Raw genomic sequence first — 14,962 nt, 5'->3', positions numbered from 1 at the left:
TCATTAGACTTGCTAAGAGGCAGAGCTAATGCTATGAAGTGCAGTGGTACACTGATGCAAATGAACAGGGTCCAAGTTAAGCCGGTATGGCACTGTTCCCTGTGACCATGGCAGCTCGTTTGGAGTTAGGAGACGTTATGCTAAAGCTGGGTATCAACACCAAGGTGGTTGATTTATCTCATGTCTGCTTAGCTGTGGAAAGGCTCTGGGGAGTATGGTGGAGTTAGACTTCCAAAAGCCTGTATAGGAGGACTGACAAGAATGGATTCCGGTTAGCAGGAAGGAGGAGAGGGAACCCATCCAGATGCCAGACGCTGGGTTCAGCAGAAAAGGAAAGGGAAAAAGGATGGCTGTTTCTCCAAAGGAATTATAATCCTTTTAATTAGTAGTGAATCTGGGGCAAGTGAGAAACTCTGTCTTATCTAAGGATGGACATAGGTTTTTGTCCAGGTGAGTAGTCTAATACTAACTACACCACTTTTATTTCATTAAAATCCTCTGTCTTTAATGCAAGAGGAGCAGAAGAAAGACATCCTGAGATTTTTTTTTTTTTTTGTAGGCAGCATCACAAAGCACAAAGTCAGCTCTTGGCAGCCCAGCTATTAGCAGTGTTGTCCCATGCTTTGCTCCAGTGGTGAAGTTTGAAGAGCTGATGCTGCCCCAGGTTGCCAGCCAAGCCCTGATTTTGGCTTCTGGCTAACCCTTTTAGAGGGCAGCCAGCTGATGTCGGCACAATGCTGTCAGCTTCAGGGCCTGTTGGTCAGACAGCTTATACCTTTTAGTCTCAAAAAGCTTGTGTCACTATCAAGATTTAGGACTAAAGCAGCCAAAAGGCACTTTTTCCAGGACCACCAAAAGGTGCATTTTTCTACCAGGGGCTCCCATTGTTTATTTTTCCTTTTACTATTGCTCTATGCCTCACAGACACTTTCAATCCTCACTTGAAGATTCACACCGTGGAGGGCAGCCTGGGGTTAACATGAGCAATTCTGCCAGATGTCCTTCAGACCTGGGTTTACCAGCCTGACCTCAGCTGTTAGCATTTGCGGCTGAGAATTGTCAGGTCCAAGAACAAGTAACATCACCAAAAGTCGGTTCAGAGTCTTGCATTTCAGTCCCTCTTTAGCAATTGTCTCTTAAATTGGCTGTGGATCTTGTAGGAACCATCTGAGATACTCTGGGAAGCTTTATCAGATGAGGGATACCAAGATGCCAGTGGGAATTACCACTGAGGGTTTCCATACGAGCTTCTCAGCCCTTTTCAGCTCATTCCCAGGCTGTGAGCCAGGAAAGTTCCTGCTCAGTTCAAGCGTGTCAGAGTGTGATTCCCAGATACGTTAACTGTGTCCGGGGGATGCCTCACGGTAAGAGTACAACTGTACAGCTAAGTACAGCTGAGAAGAGTGCTGGGAGAGGGGGAGGATAGGGACCAGCAGGACTAGACAGTTTAATTGTGAGACACTGAAGCCCTTCCATTCTGCCTCACCTGGGCAGTCAGACAGTCCCTTCAGCTTGCATCTGAGGAGCTTCTCTTCAGCACTTAATTTGCACCTCTTCAGGGTCCCACCAGACGCAGGAGAAATAACTAAATACATATGTCCATACATGAATAAAAAAGTCCTAGCAAATGAAACAAACCAAAATCACCAGCAGAAAAATAGAATCAGTGGTAAGAAGGAGGAGTGCTTGGTTGTAAGTGGGTCACATATAGGAGAAACTGCAGATTTTTGCTCTATAACAAATCATTTCCACGCTTTGGTGCTGTTCACAATAGAAGAGCTCCACTGATTTGGTGCTCAAACAAGAGAACAGAGGAAACTGAAGACTGAAACAGTCTTCTGCCACCTTGTGAAGGATCGGGACAATCTCTCAACTGAGAGTTTCAGAGTAACTGGTTTTGTTGCATGGGACCTTTGACGCCTTGAAGAACCAGCAACAGGGCTGGTTCAGTCCAAATTGCCTTGCAGCTGTATAAGAAGGAGGACAGCACATTTGTACATTGCCTACGCAAACAGAATGACAATGTCAAAAGTGCCCCTCCAGAAGGCACCTACATACATGGGGGCACTGCTCCTTCTTTGCTCCAAGTTGGAAGTCTTTTGGGACAGTTAGGGACTGACTGGGGATATCGCCTTGCGATATGAGGAAGGGGGAAATTAGCATCCCAAGAATACCAGTTTATTGTAGCAGTGGTGTATGGATGCTGCCCTCAAGCCATTGGGGTAGAGCATGACAGAGACAAATTCTGCCAAGGGGAAAGCCTGTCTACTCCTCAGCCCTCCTGTGTGACCACTCACTCCCGTACTCCTCTCCTTGCAAACCTTCATTTCTAATGGCTTTTCTTTCATGCTCTGCTTCACTCTGTTGATTACTTAGTCTGAACTTCACTTTCAGCAGCATTAAAACACTTCAACCAGTGCCCTCCTTCCCGTCTCTTTGGTCCTACTTAATCTAGTGTTACTCCTCACCTTTCCCATATGTTCCCAGGGGAGCGCGAATTACTGCAAAATGCAATCACAATATCCATAAGTAGTATCAGGCTGGTTGTGAGGAAGATGTTTTTTACAGTCAGGATGATAAAATGCTGGCACAGGTTGCCCAGAGAGGTGGTGGATGCACCATCCCTGGAAACATTCAAGGCCGGACTGTATGTGATTCTGGGCTACCTGATCTGGTTGAAGATGTTCCTACTCATTGCAGGAGGGTTGGAACTAGATGACCTTTGGAAGGTCCCTTCCAACCCAAACTATTCTGTGATTCGATAATTCTATGTGGATGTAGTGACTTTAATTAACTGTCTAATCTTGTGGCGATTGTTCTCTCTTCCCTTTCTTTCTCCCTTAGGCTTTGCTGTTCACTCTCACTCTTTCACTTCTGCATTGGATTAAATCCCTTGCGACAGAGGATTGTCTTTTGCTTGTTTCGTGTGCCTATCAGTTTTAAGCATTACCTTACTGGTAATTCTGACAGTACGTAGCACAGAGTAGTTTCTGTACCCAAACTGTACAGTACTGAGATCCTATAGCATGTTATTGGAAAAGTTTATCTTATTCCTGTGGGTGAAACAACAGATCTTCTTAACGGGAAATGAAATGACTAATAGCAACTGGCTTGTGCTGCTTCTGTGACAGGCCAGCTTGTTGAGAGTGGTTTGTTGACTGATAAGATAAGGGAATGGAAAAGAGATGTTGAGAGGCCATTTCATTGAAAGTTAAACAAATCTCTTGCGCTGTAGATTGGTTGATGTCCTGCCCTAATACTTCAATTTTATTATTAACCAGAAAACCAAAATAAAATCAAAGCTCCCAAGACACAACAAAACAAAGCGAAAGTTCCCAAGGCACAGCAAACCAAAACAGGCTAAATACAAATATGCTCAAAGACATGCATAATGTATTAACTGTATTTTGCTTAATTTGTAAAGAGCAAAAGAGAACAAATAACCAGCGTTTTTGCCCCTTATGGGTCTTTCTCAGGGACACACTGAGCTGTTCAGTGGGGGAAAAAAAATTAAAATAAGAGTTTTTCAGGCTGCCCTACATATTAACTATTACGTGGTCTTGGGTTTTATTTGAAGCAGGACATTTCCATCTCTCTGACTAATTGGAGGAAATTAATGCCGCAAATAAAGTAACCAATTTAAACTTGCAAGCCCGTTGCTAGCCACATGTCCTTGTTTATGAAAGTGGGTGCTACTGAGCTGTACAGAAGAATTAACATGCATGTGGGCTGCTGGGATTGGACTTTTAAACATAGTTTCTGTGATGTACTCCTCAAAATTGCAAGTAATAATTTAGAAGCTTTTTTTTTCTTCCTATCTTAGTCATAAATCCTCTTACAATGCAAGTCTGAGTAAAGTAGATTTAAAGATTGTATTTTAAAATCAAGTGGGGTTTTTTTGGTTGTTCTTTTGTTCCTTTCTTTTTCTTTTCTTTGAGGGGGAGTATCCTGCAGATGCTTTAGAAATTAGAGCCTTATTTCCAGTGCAGAAACAACCATTCTGGCTCAAGTGCTGTCCTTAGCCTGACTCCTGTTCACATTGCTGTGTGGTCCACACCCAGCTGTCTGCTGCTTTGTGCCAGAGCTTGCTAATGCAGCCATCACTTGGAAACTTGTAGGAAACATCATCAAAAGATGTCCTAAACAGAATAGCATGCATTTTCTAAAGGGATTTCATATCCTCTTCTGCACTTAAAGCACTATATATATGCTGTGGTGCTATTGGTGGACAGAAACTGCTGGGTTTAGCAAGCTGGTTTTAAAGGTGGCAGATTCCAGGCAAACAAAACAATCCAGATATCCTTCCTATTCTAATTCCCACTGGATGTACACCTGGATATCTAAGGAAACAGTATGAATTTCAAACCTTTACCTGAAATGACCTTTGGAGAAATCCAGAGATATGTTTTTGAGGACTTCTAGTCAGTCAACTATGTGTAGGGATTTCTTTTGTTGAGCTAATTCTCAAAATAGGCTCAGGCTTTCTCTGTGATCCGGAAATCCCTTTCTAATTTTTTTAACAGGTTCTATATTCAAAAGCTTAAAAACCTAAATTGAAGTATTTTACTCTAACTGGAAAGCATGTACATGTATTTCAGAGAAAAGTCCCACTTTTAGGCACAGGAGCAATATGTTTATGCTCAAAGCATGACCTTAATTCACATGGCCATAGTTGCCTGAGTGCAGACACTTTGTAATTTTAGTGTTTGTGCAAGAATAAGTGCTTTAAGACTTTGTTTCAATGCAGTATTATTGCTGCTCTTCAGTGTCCAGTGGATACAGGCTGTTTTTTGCAAAAATTCCCCATATGTAAGGCTGTCGAGATGCAAGAAGTTGCCATTAAGATTCTCCCTTGGAAGACACCTCCTGATATATGATTACTGGCTTTTAGGGGGGTTGTTTTTTTTTTTCATTCAAGTTTTTCTTTGCTGAAAGCTTTTTGCCACTAGTTGCAGGCTTCAAAATCAGCAGTAACATGGCAAAGGCAGATCCCAAATCTACCAGGTCCTAATTATACTTTTGTTTCTTGTCTCTGTCAGGCTGATTTCTGCCTGAAGAGCAGCTTGCTAAACTGGAAGCAAGCAGGCTGGTGGTGCGGTAGGGAAGCTGTTTGAAAAAATTATGACCCTTCCATCAAGGGCATCTGCCTGCTTGTTACTGCAGTGGTACGGAGTTGCAGAATCCCTCAGGTGTCCTCACTGATTCTTGCTGATAGATAGCCAGAAAGCTCCTCTCATTGCCAGCAGAACCTGTTGTATGCCAACAGTGGCATGGCGAGACACTCACGTATCCCCTCCAGGCTTAATTATGTGACACGCGACTGGGAGTGAAAATGGAGGTCAGCAAGAAGCTCCAGCAAATCTCCATCCCAACAATTTATCTAGGAAGAAATAGCCTTTGGGAACCCCACAAGCACTGCTCATTCCTCTAGTCTGTAGTACAAAAAAATATATATATAAAAAAAATGTATTTCCAAGTCATGGCTTTGCTTTTCTCTGAATATTCTAAGACAGTGTTTTTCAGCCTTAGTTGTGCTGTTAACCTCTTCCAACCACAAAAGTTGCTTTGTGTCCACAGTCCCATCAGGTTATTTTAAATAAATACAAACATGTCGAGTTCTCCTACACCTGCTAGGAGCAGTTTGCAACTCTTTTTAAAGTCGTGGACCTTGATTTTAGGGAAGGCAGTTCAGTCCAAATGATGGTCTGACACCCTCAATGCATAAGTTTTGATGGGTCGAGGACAAGAATTTATCATAAGTACATCGTTATAAGAAACCAGTATCAAAAGAAATCAGAATAAGCCTTTTGCAAGAGAGGGCAAAGTTAAAATGAAGTAAAAAAAAAAAAAAAAAGGGTAAGTTTGTCTAACTCATTATCATCTGACATTTTAATGCCTTCCTTCCAGGAAAAGGGAAGTGGGCAATGTTTCTGATCTAGAGGGACTTGTTGAAAGTCTCATCCACATAGTAAATCCATGTTGGCAGAAAAGTATCCATGACAGAGAGTTATTCATCTGAATAATATTTTATATATTAACTAGAATTTGTATTTCATGTGCAGATTTCTCAAATCATTGCACTGATCTTGAACTTTTGCCAGCTGCTCCAGTACTTTGAGCACTATTCCTGACATAAGAGCCTCCTTCATTCTCGTTCTTTTCCTCTGTTAAAAAATAAGAAGAAACCCAAGTTTTGCTTTCCATTGCTTCTTATGATCAGCTCTGGGTATGAACTCAAATCATGCTGCTGTTTCCACCATAAAAGACTTACGTTAATGCAAACTTGCATTTTTGTTAGTTGAGCCAGCATTTGCAGTCTTGATAAAAGCATTCTCTTCCAGGCTGTTGTTTTCTCTAGACTTACTGCTGCTACTGTGTCTCAGGCAGACTTCATGGTGTTATTTCTAAAATGCTGAAGGAGCTACTCATAAAGGTGGCAGACGCATCACAGTTTTTCCTCCCACAACCATGTGACACTTCCTTTCTGGTATCACTTGGACATTTTTCCCTCCTGTTGTCAGTGGTCTCATTTGTAGGTGTATGGAGTATTGTGTATTGGAGGTGAAGCTTTGCAGGAGAATGAATGGTTTATTTGCAGAATATCATTAGTCTGGATAGAAGATACAAATATGCAGTTTCTTGACAAAGACTGAAAGGATTCCAGTCTTATTCTTCCCCCTCCTCCCCTGCAGTCAATTGGTTTATACCACTTTGGCCCATCTTATGGTCATCTCATGTTGGTGTTATACAGCGTTTAATCACACTACATTGATATTAGGAAAATCTGTGTTTGCGTGATACAGTTCCTTATTATACTATAATGCACACATTACTGCTGGTTTTATTCGTTAGGATCAGCAGTAATTTAAACTCAGTTGTAGCTGCTTCATACTAATATTCAAGTAGTTATGTGCTCTGAAATATTATGGTGGTCTCTAACTTTCTCCGCTCATTAATGTGCAGTCTTGCTCAACTGCCTGGTCTGTCTTCCCTGTGTGCCTGCTACTGCTCTGTGCTCAGGTAGCTGACTCTCACCTCCTTATTTCAGTGCTAGTCCACTCAGAGCAAAACATCCGTATATTTTGCTCACAATTGGGCACACATTTCTACAGCATTTTGTTCTAGCTCTGTGCTCTGCAGCCTCCTGGATGCTTTCAGCTGGACCTAGCTTAGCTAGGGAAGCGATTATTGCCCTCCATTCAGCACACATGGGACCATATCTGAAGTATTGTGTCTGGTTTTGGGGTCCCCAGTTCAAGGAAGACATGGGCATTACTTGTGCAATTACCCTGGAGGGCCACCAAGATGCACAGCAAGCTGGAACAGAGGATGTGGAGAAAGAAGTGGAGAGATCTGGGAATGTTGAGATGGAAAGAAGGTCATTGGGGGATCTTACTGCTGTCTATAACTACGTAATGGGCCAGAATCTTATTAAAGGTGCATGGTGACAGGAGAAGAAGCAGCAGACACCATTTGGAACATATGAAATTCTGCTTATATATATTTTGGGGGAAAAAAATCAGCATGGGTATGATCAAACACTGGTACAAATTGTCCAGAAAGGATGTAAAATCTCCATCCTCACAGATAATGAAAAACTTGACTGGAGAAGACCCTGAGCAACCTGCTTTGAGCAGCAGGTTGGACCATACGACCCCCAAGGGTCCCTTCCAATGTAAATTATAGTATGACAACCTTATCCTCAGAGGGAAAGAGTAGATTATAGGGATGGGAAGCTCTGGGAATCAGTCTCCAGAGAAGTAGAACTTGGGGTGAATAGAATCATAGAACAGCCAAGGTAGAAAGAGACCTTGAAAGACTATCTGCTTAACTTTCATGGGAAAGGGAGCCTGGATGAGGCTATCTAGCACCTGGTCCAATTGCATCTTGAAAACCTTTAGTGATGGAGACTTCTACCCCCTCCCTGGGGTGGTTGTTCCAGTGGCTGATTGTTCTCATTGTAAAAAAATTGTTTCTTATATTGGTATGAAATTTCTGCTGGTGAAATTGGTACCTGTTGCCCTTTGTCTTTTCCATGTGGCTCCTCATGAAGCAAGAACCTCCATCCTCTTTTAGCCACCCTTTAAGTACTGGGATACTGTGATGAGGCCCCCCTGAGCCTTCTTTTCTCCAGTGTGAAAAGATGTAACGGCTAAATAAAACTCCCCTCCAGATTTTCATAAACACTGGCACGGAAAGGGAGGAGAGCAAGATGGCTTTCAGGAAGGTGAAGGACAAGTTCTTTTTCTATTTTGGAGGACTTGGAGAGGATTTGGGCACAGGATACTACTGTTGACCTGTGGTTTGTCCAGGATGCAGGTAATAATCAAATGAGATGGAGCACTGGCTCAGTCCCCTCCGTGGAGCAGTAAGCAGGATCTTGAAGAAGGCACTCAAACCTAGGCAGGGCTTCTGGACTTCCTTTGCTCTGTGCCCACCTGCCCGCCTGCCTTCGGTCTTGGGGAACACCCAGGCTGCTGGCAGCACAGCAAGGAGGCTGGTGAGTATCATTGCATTAGCCTTTAGTAAAGGCTGTTAGCATTGTGTGCTGTGACACGTACCTGGTGTTTATTGCTTTTTCCTTGGGTTGAATGTTACCGTCTTAGATGGATGTGAGCCAGTTTCCAAATCCTGCCCTTCCTCTTTCCCTTCTGTGTGTTCAAAATCCAGCTGTATTCAGCATGTATAAAAGTGCTGACCTACAGAGCCCACGACAGCCAGCTGCAGTCCCTTGCCCCCCTACTTTCTGGTTTCCCTTGCTCATTTTTCAGTTGAAGCAGTTCCACTCTTTCAGATGCTCAAAATGGGAACTGTGCTTCTCAGTGCAGAAACTTGCTGCCCCTGCCATCAGTCATGCAAGGAGTTCACGTGCCAGCTGCACCAGGTTAGGTAAAGAATGACTTGTACCATAGGAGAGTGTAGTGAGAGTCAGCTAGTCCATAATTCAGTTTTCAAGTCTGTAACAGGTTTTGCTCAAGCAAATAATTAATTCAGTTCACCATTTCGCATTTGTTATGAGCAGTAATCTCAGTAAGGCACTGTTCAGCAGCGTAAATCCTAGGAAGTCCTTATTTCGAAGTATAAATCTTACTGTGGCATCTTCTGATCAGTAGAAGAGGTCTTTTGCTGTCTGTTCAGATGTCCTTCATGTCACAGCTGCCTGGGGAAGAGTAAACAAAGCGTTAGACTGCCCATGTGAATATTCACCTTCGCCTCCTTTCCTCATGCAGCAAACTGTCCCTAAATTGCTGTTCATTGATATCTCCACCCCATGGCCGCCTTCCTGCAACAGGTCCCTGGGTAGAGGAGGCACAGAGCAGTCAAACATGTGGAGGAACACCAATCCTCTGCAGTAAACATAAGACTGGCTTCCATCATCCAGGTGCTGGAGGAGCTGGAAAGGAGCTACTAATTCCTAAATTCTATGCTCTGAAAGTCAGTAGGAGAAGTAAAGGAAAAGAGAACTATGATCTGTAGAAATGGAAACAGGCTCTGTACCTGGCATTGTAGAATTGTGGGTGAAAAATATGTGTTTTTTTGCAATGAAAAACTGAACAATAAACAGCATCTGTATTTTCCTTGCCTTTTGGCTATCACACATGAAAGGTCCAGACCCATCACGACACCACTGTTTGTGAATGCTGGCATGGCTTAATTATGTGACATGGAGTTACTGGGAGAGAAAGTCTTAATTTTGAGAGCTTTTAATTTCCCCCTTTACATATCATTCTTGCACTATAAAAAGGCATCATCTGCTGCTTTTAAAATGTACTGTAAGCTGTAAGACTTGCATAACAAAAGCTACATTAAGCTAATCAGCCTCTTCAGATCAGTAGGTTATGGCACTGAAACTGTCTGTTCATTGAAAGCACAACTTCCTCAGCTTTAGAAACCCATGAAAGCACACAAATCACTCAAAACAAACCCACACAGAAATCACCTCCCCTTCCCACTTCTGCCCTGCTGTGGGAAAAACCTTTCACTATCCCCAGTTTCTCCCTAGAGTGAAATCACATCCACCATCCAATACAAAATTAGTACAGGTATATAGAGCATGTTGAGCAAACACTGACGCATCCCCAGCGGTGAATTTACATCCCCCCCCATCTGATTAAAATTAATAAAGGAAGACAGAGCACACAAAACTGACACAGGAGGGTATAAAGCCCCACACGTAGAGCCCACCAAGGCTGGGCGCTGTGGAGGAGCTGCTGTGCTGGAGTAAGCAGCTCTAAGCATTAGGCAAAGCACTCATTGGAAATGACGGTTCCCTTTCTTGGCCAGGTTCAGGAGGGCTCCCTGGCACAAATCCACCTGGCAGTGTGCCTGGTGGATTTGTCACTCGGGAGTGAGCATTGCTTGCATTATTTGTTGTGTTCTTTTGCCGTTCCCTTCTTCCTGCAGGTGATATGCAGGATAAAAGATGCTGTTACTATCAGAGGCTTGCTCAGCTGCATCTCGCCTTCCGCTTGCCTTATGCCCTTCCTCTCCCAAAGGCACACTCAGCTGTCGCTGGCATGCAGTTATAGGACTGTAGAAATGTTCTGTGATCTGAATAGCCAGCCAAAGGCTTCATTGGCTGTGGTGATGGACCAGGGACTGCTGGAGCAATGGAATGCAGATACTATGAATGTCCATGGCATTGGTCCACTTCTGCAAACTCCTGTGTTTTAATATAGATGACAGTGACCAAATATTGCCTTGGGTAAATCTACATGAACAGTTACCTGTCTGTCAGGTACATCTTTACAAAATAGGAGGTCTGGCATGGAGGTCAAGTGCCAGGAAGATGGGCTCTAGCAGTTGTCCTACTGCAATGAAACATAATCCTTTATACTCAAAGTGATCAGTAACCTCTTCTCGATCGGTACATGCTGGATCTGTATCCTTCAGGGCCATCCAGACCTCCTCCACAAGTGCAAGCCATTGATCTGGCTGCAGGAACTTCACACAGCCGATTGGGAGCAGTTGGAAACTGTCAGTTTTCAAAATTATTATGGCTGCACATTTCTGGAGAGATCAGAGTTGTCTCGTGTTGTGTGCTGGCTTCAGGTTAAGCTGTTCGTTATCGCTCTGATGTTCTGCAGACACTGCCGGTTACCCCCAGGTTTGCAGTACTAGCTTCTCCCACCAGTTACTGTGTATTTTATGAGCCCAGAGACGATGCTGCGGAGAGTGGAGCTGTGCCAAGAAGAGCTGTTCCTGCTTGTCTTCATCCTTATCTTTGTGTTTTTTTTGCACTTGCAGTAGCTGAAGCAGGGGGAATGCTGTGGTTGTGGCAAGAAAAAGCAGCCCAAACTGCTTTGTATCATGATGGCTGGTGTGCAAATTTACAGCTGCCTGGGAGCAATGTGTCAACCACGTCTTAGGCTCCTCATATACCAACTTGCTTCTAAGAGAAAAAGCAGTACTCTGTGATGTTCTTAGAGGTCTCAAATGGTATTGGCTGCCCTGAAAGTGGCATCTATTTGGAGAATGGCTTGCAAAGAATACGAAGTTTTTTCAAATTTGATCCTCCAGGTGGGATCAAATCCATCACCCTTGTATCCTGTGAGACAGACCCACAGTGTCCTCAACCTGGCAGCACCTCAGTGGGTGCTAAACCATGAATTTCAGAAACACGTTTTGTAAGCAATGCCTTATACCTAGCTTAAAGGTGACTTTTCATTTGGATGAGGTGGCTGTGTGTTTGGTAGGATGAAGCTGTACCGACAAAACATCTTCCTTCTAAGAAAATCCCTTCCTGTAGGCAAGTCTTTAGTCATCTCTGTAACCTTTGTCATCCTCGCCTCCCTGGGGAATCTTCTCTGTGACCTTTGCTATTCTACCAAGCATCTCATAAATTATTATTCTTTTAAATGGCACTTAGCCTGTCGTAGTGGCTGCTAGCCTTGAAGATTTGCAGTCCACCCTGTAATTTTGAGAGGAAAAAAAAGATAGTTGTGACAGAAGAAATATGGTACTTCACGATAAAACTACTTTTGTGTTTCATTTTCCACTCAAGTCATTCATATCCCTGTCACTAACCTCATTCAGGTCAAGGGCTTGAGGCAGAGAACGGGCATAATATTTTTGGTCAGACTGATACATCTGAATATTACAAACATCTGTAATTTTGAAATTGAAATGAGTGTTGTGTCAAATCCTCAGGCAAATAATATTAAGCCATAATATGTTACTGAAGTTTGCATTTCTTTTGGCAATTCAGACCAAGGCACTTTTGGCTGGTTATTCCAGACATTAATGAATCTGCTCACACAAAGGGAGCTGCTCCTTATGGCTGCAGATTGGATCCCAGATTCTGTGAACTTCATAGGAAATTCTGTGGGCCAAGTAGTTGAAATAATAAAGAAAAAATTAATCAGGCACACATTAAATGTGAAGCATGGAAGAAAGCATCTGCAACACTCAGTGGACGTCTGGGTAACGTACTTGCAGTGCTGTTTTGCCAGCTTACATCTGGAGTGGTTGATCAGAAGAGAACAGATGCTAGTGTGAAATAGGGCATCATAGCAGCAGCGCATCAGAACAGAGGCATTTCCCTTTTTTCTTTTTTTTCTTGTAGTAATACCTATTCCTTTTTATACACACCAATTATGGAAATGGTAGCCAAATCTGAAATGTGAATGCATGTATTGTGACAAGCCAATACTCTTAAGGAGCATCAAGGCAAAAACTAGCCTAACTAGGAAGCTTCAGAGAAGCAGTCCTTTCGCAGTATGCGCTGAGTATCCTGTAACAGACATAGTGACTATTTTTTGTTAAGATTATGATTTTCTTTCCCTTGCTTTATTTTTGTATTTTAGTAGAGATGTTACTGAATACCTTCTTGGTGGCAAATGCCCAGAAGCGGAGATGCTAATTCAGGGGAGTTTCATCAGTCATTTCAAAGCAGAGGTCACATAGATAAGAAAAATGAACAGTACACAGTATGTGAAGCAGTGACATTCAACGAGTCCTTGTCACTAGCAGCCATTAGCATGCAAGTCTACTGTTATGTTTCAGTGCTATATGTGCTTTTCTTGACCAGGCAGGGAGCCTTTGGAGCACTGTAGCAGTTAATACCATACAAGTTATTGTTTCTTTCTTGAATGCCTTATATTTTTAGTACCATTTATATGCTTCTCTGCCCCCTTGTGCTTCTAAAATTTTAAAGAGAACCAAAGAATGCATAATTTATATGTGTCCCAGAGGTAATGGAGTGACTCAATGGTATCTGTGAAGACGATGATTTTAAATTTCATGTCTTATGCAAGAGGTGATTTTTATATGAAAACTGCAAAAATTGGCCTCGGGGATAGCCAGATAATTATCCTTGCAACAACGGGTGTGGATTCCAAGGGGATTATAGCAGAAAGCTTTATTTTCTTGTGTATCATCATCCCTTGTGTATCATGGTTGTCATAGTCGAAAACATAGCAACTGATAGATCTCGGGGAATATAACTCGTATTTTGACTTAGAATAGCACATGCAGGAGGTGTGAAAAGACAGGTTTGCTTTGACGCTGTTGAAGAATTCATGCAAGATGTGAGGCATTTGTTTACTGCTGAAGTTCCTTCCTTCAGTTAAAGGAAAAAACAATTGTTTACCAGTGTTGAGCAGAAGCCATCAGTACATGCTTTGTCACACAGCACAGTTCCACTAGACTGTTTCTGCTTTCATTTACCAAAAGCCTAGAAGTGCCATGGCTAGAAATAAATGCCTGCTTCTTTGATATGCTATATGTTTGAAAATGCACTTTAAGGTCTGTATTACAGACAGTTCAAAGGGAATATAAATTGGTGCAGTATTCTCTCTTTCTTCTTTTCTTTTTAAAGCAGTTCCACATATTCATTGCATTTTTATCATGACTTTTCAATAACATGTCTGTAAAAACAGCTTACCATTTTGTATTTTATGTGACTTGGACTTTGTTATACTTAAGTAATTGTTATGATACTTCCATAGTTTAAAATGTTTAACATCCTCTAGACCAGTTCTATGCTGACTTTTATGCTGTGTATCCAAGGAGACAGCTGATCTTATTTGTTTGTCTGTTGGAAACTCTTTAGTTTTAATTATTCTGTCCACTTTTTGTAGGACTGGCCATGAGAATTTGCAACATTCATTCGGAAATACCATGATGGGGTTGCTGAGAAGTCAGCTTCCTTCGTACAGGTCTGTAAACTCTATTGCATTCTGACTATTTCCCATCTCCACTTGTTACCTTTTTTATCTCTAATGCTTGCAAACCAAATTAAAATCTAATTCTATTCTGGAGCAAGAGTTGTGGAAAATTATTTTTGTTTCTTACAAAATGTTTAGGACATAACTCTGTTCTGTTATATAAATGTAGAGTAATCCATTAGTCTTTCCTTTGAAGTGAATTATTGCAGTTTATAGAGTTGAACTGCAGAAAGGAATTGGGCCTGTAAGTCATTTTCACCTCACTACTATGTCTTTCAGTGTGTGTTGAAATTGCATTACCCTAAAAGGTCCTGCAATCAATTGCTCCCACCCAGGTTGCTAACATGTGAGCGGCTATCCCACAGCTATAGCTGTGGATGTTTCAAGAAGCACGCTTAGCAAAGGGTCAGCAGAATTACTGGGGCTTCTGGGTCAGGAGGAGCTCAGGTTCATGGAAAGTTTAAGAAAATTAAAATAAAAAAAAAAAAAAAAAGAATGTTGGTATGTAAGAGACTGTAAAAAGACCAGAATAATAATGGCTTGACTTCTGTAGTGTCAGCACGGCAAGGAGTGGTGAGGAGCCTGTAGCTAATGCTGTGCCCTTGTCAGCCAGAACGATGGTGTTATAAACACTGTGGCCCACAATCGCAATGATTTAAAGGGTAGAAAACACTCCCCTGCATTTCAATATGTTTTTTCTTTGCAGCTATATAGCAGAGAAAAATTTGATTTTTCACTGCTTTCAAAGGTAGGACTGAACAGCATTTTTATAGAAATCTGCTCAGAAAAACCAA

At 42.2% G+C, this 14,962-nt stretch overlaps 1 protein-coding gene across 5 annotated transcripts in view; it reads left to right on the top strand.

The window, feature by feature from the left end:
• Nucleotides 1-14,962, top strand: part of ENOX1 (ecto-NOX disulfide-thiol exchanger 1) — a 376,196-nt gene that overhangs the window by 99,637 nt on the left and 261,597 nt on the right. For all 5 annotated transcript variants that reach the window (XM_065678197.1, XM_065678195.1, XM_065678193.1 and 2 more), the window contains exon 3: nt 14,082-14,159. The gene's annotated coding sequence lies outside the window, so the exon portion shown is untranslated. The remainder of the gene's footprint in view (nt 1-14,081; nt 14,160-14,962) is intronic.

The sequence above is a fragment of the Lathamus discolor genome, chromosome 4 (assembly GCF_037157495.1).
Source record: "Lathamus discolor isolate bLatDis1 chromosome 4, bLatDis1.hap1, whole genome shotgun sequence".
Classification (NCBI taxonomy): Eukaryota; Metazoa; Chordata; class Aves; order Psittaciformes; family Psittacidae; genus Lathamus; species Lathamus discolor.
Note: the sequence above shows the minus strand (reverse complement) of the source record. Positions and strands in the feature narration are given on the sequence as shown.